Raw genomic sequence first — 4,055 nt, 5'->3', positions numbered from 1 at the left:
CCTTAAAGTCATAATGTACGATCTTTTTCAGAATTTACCTTTATTTTTTCAAAACCGATTTTTGGCATATTTGTAATACTTACACATGTTCTAACTTAAATCTATGAGCAAACTGTCAAATTCGTCCTATTTGTAGTAAAACGGGACGATTTTCTGTTGGTCCGACATAAAGTCATAATTTTTTAGATTATGACTTTATGTCGGCCACGATCGCAAACCGTAGTCTCGTACAAAACTAGCTTGGTTACGCTCCCTCCACATGTGGAGGGAGCGTAACCAAACTGGCCGCGTAGGAGACTAACTCTGAGGCCGCACTCGCTGTCCTAATCCAAATAGTGCGAGATGTTTCGAGTGATAATGATGTTGTTTCTTTGCAAATTCCCAATGTTTTCGCGTCCAAATGTATTGGGAACTTTCATAATGATTGCATATTATCATTTTAGAAGAAAAAAAGAAAAATCTAAAAATTTAAAAAGATCGTACATTAAGGCTTTAACATACCATGCAAGACAGATGCAATGACTAATGTCAGAGGTTGCGATTCCCATACACCGTGACCGTATGTCGGTCTAACTATTCAAAACCACTCTCCTATGACGGTGCGAGGTCACTTATTTAGCCAGTATTGAAGATTCTGCATGTACGGAATGAATTCTTCTAATAAAGACAGTCAAGGATATTGAACACACGAAGGAAATTACTAATTGCGATACTTTTGTTTGTGTGAAATCATTACTATATAGCAACAGTGATTTGTGAAAAGTTGACTTCATTCATACGCGTAGATTGTTAGTCGATCGCCAATGACCAGATATCATCTGCACAAGCGTTGGTCGCAGTCCCTTGTGCTCCTTCGTAACGAAAGAATACATTCCAGCTTGGAACCGAGACTAGCGGTTTATACGCACGTTTGAACGCCAGTATTAATGAACGTACGACGCATGGCGTATGGAACATCGCAATCTCTCTTGCCATATAAATGTAAGCAACGATAGAGCAGGCTGAAATTATAATATTGGTAGCTTACCGGAAATATACGAATAGGATATAAATACTTTTTTTAAATCTCTTATTCTGTAACAAATAATAATAGGCCAGTAGTACGACGTCTTACGGGCGTTTTTTTTCTTCAAGTGGGACAGGATTTCGCACCGTCTTCTGCACCAACAAGTAGGGCATATTTGCCGAAACATTGAATGAGAACAAAAGACTAAAATAGGTCTTGAACGAGCTTAATCATTTGAGCGGGAAATAGCAGCACAGCACCGATATTCACCGCGAGACACGAAATTGCTGCCGAAGTGAACGCGACATCTGTCGCAGGAAACTTATATCACGGGCTACTAATGGTCTTACATATCACTGTGCGGTGTCCCCCACACACCATCGTGGTTGGTGCCCCCCCCTCCCAATAGGATGACTCACGCTATGCTATTGTCTAGCCATCGTGTTAAAAGGCCATAGCCGAGCCACTCAATACTTGTGGATTTTGGCTGCTGCTGCTGCTGCCTCAGGAAACATACTGTTTAGGGCTGATCACCCCGAAGATCACCCACCCAGTTGTGATGAGACCCGGCCCAAAATTTTGGCAAACCTATGATTACCACAAATAAGATGTCTCATAATCATTACGAAAATCACAAAAGGAGTATTCACGTACTAGCAGATCGAAGGAGGCAACTGGGCAGACGTCTACTAATGACTCTATGACGTGCCAACGGGCTAAGCCGGGCTGACAAGTCTCATCTACCTGTCTTCAAACCTCTAACGTATATTGTAGGCACTTTTTATCACAGTTGCAACGACGCAGTACTCGTTGTTGTTGGTGTCCAGGAACACCGTCTTATAACGCAAATTCTTACCAATGAACTATGATCAGATGTTTCAATAGCAACAGACCAAGATCATGGAGGTGTTAGCCTTGTGATGTCAAACCATGTCCATGGGTGCTTACAAAGTGTAAACTCCATCAGCTAGAGGATATTAACAACGACATTCCATGGCTACCCCAACTCTGTGTCACGGTTAAGCTAAAACAATAATGCTACGTCTCAAAGCCCATGACAGATTAAAGATTTTTTTTAAACTTAATTTTGTCATTTTGTCATGTCATGGATGCGCTAAGAAAAACGAACGCGCGCGTGGGATTTCACTTTCAGACATAACAAATTTTTTAGCCTTATCTATGCTCCAACTAAATAGCATCAAAATTCTTCAGAAAGCTGCGCTGTCTGTAGGTTGATTCACATTTACGTGAAAATAATATTATTTATGGACATCAGCCTGGTTTCAGAAATTTACTTCCACATTATACATACATCATTAATCAACTACATTAAAAGTCAATTATCCAAGAGCAACTACACTGTCTGGTCCATTCAGATATGCAAAAGCCATTTGACACTGTCGAGTCTGTCGACCATGTCATTCTTTGCCGACAGTTTTTGTATTTCTTATATTTCGTGTGGGGTTCCATAGAATATTATTTGGATATGCATTTCATGCCCGGGAGTGTATCATTTATGCAGATTATAGTGCCCTTTATGGTTTCTGATAGAAATCCTCAGTGTGTTGCCGATACACTTTACAAAGAATTGATTTCATGTAAACAGCCGGCTCAGCTCCATCAAAGATTTTCCCAGTATACCGAAACCGGTAAACATAGCAAACGTTCAACGCACAATAATGTGCAAAACGAAGTTGTCCAAACTTGACATTCAACGTTGCCCATTTTGTACAATGTAGTGCAACCCTATCCAATTTCGAGCAGTTTTGTGCTAAGTTCGTACAGCTTTGCATGACTCTAAGCAACTTTCCGCAACTTTACATAAGTTAAACTCTCCTGTTAACTAATACAGCAAGTTTTGTCGTTTTTGTAAAAACTGTTTGGGCTATACTTGGTAGTGTAGTCCTGGAATTTTACCAAAACCCCATCTTAGCCATCTTTATCATATGCACCGTAGATTTTTACATTGTATTGTATTTTAATCTTGCGTCTTTTTCCTGTAATCGTTTTCATCTGTTTGAGTACTGAATAAAAGGAAACGAAATGAAATGAAAAGTGAATTATTGATTAGTACTGCATTATTGTGTCTTCATTAACAGTTAGCAGCCTGGACAACCGATTCTTTTGTTTAGCAAGGCTCACTCAGTCATTTAATGTGGCAATACAAACGATCGAATTTGGTGTTGAAACGAGCTAAATTTTGAGTTACACCTTTTCAATGTAAAATTAATTTTCTCGGCCAAATGAAATGCAATCATTTTCATTTTTTCAGTAAATGTCAGGTCAAATTGTAGTGCTTGATACTTTTTTTTTTTTTCAAATCCTATAGTGTTAAACTTAGGCGTGAAATTCAGTCATTTCGTGTAAGATTTTCGATTTTGATAGGCTTAAACTCTGCCCGCGAGCCTTTTCTTGGATCAACCTTTTAGCTTTTCAAAGTAATATAGTACGCTAATGAAGGATTTTTCCCAACTTTCTAACGCACATCACCGTGAGCGATATATCATAGTTTTGTCAGAATTTACGTTTTGATTTCACCATTTTTTCACCGGCTGAAATTTTTTCAAAATCAACGCGTGAAATATAAGGCTAATAATACTAGCATTGTGGATCGATATCCCTGGGTTTAATAGGAATACCGGCATGATACAGTGTTGCCAGAACTTCAATATAGCAACGAAATTCCCAGGCCTAATAGCGCTCTTATACTGATCATGTTTATAGCACGATGAGGATATTTCATCATCACGTGAGTGATTCGGACCAATGTGTTGAAATTTGCTTCACCTCAAAACAACTTTGCCCGAAGGCTTACATGCAATTGGGCAATATTTTAAACAAAACTTTCTTTTACAAAACATTATATTACGCTGTATGTTTTATGATCAAGCAAACTGTTTCACTTCCAAAGAAATAACCTTCGTAACGCCCTGGCGTAACGCCCCAGACTTTCGTTATTTAAACGCCAGAAATAGATTGTCCTTATAAGAACCATCAGAGATTGTGGCTTATAAGAACCGTTCATTATCATTGTTAACTTAAACAGGTT

This window comes from Amphiura filiformis, chromosome 6 (genome assembly GCF_039555335.1).
Source record: "Amphiura filiformis chromosome 6, Afil_fr2py, whole genome shotgun sequence".
Classification (NCBI taxonomy): domain Eukaryota; kingdom Metazoa; phylum Echinodermata; class Ophiuroidea; order Amphilepidida; family Amphiuridae; genus Amphiura; species Amphiura filiformis.
This window is presented reverse-complemented; position numbering follows the sequence as displayed.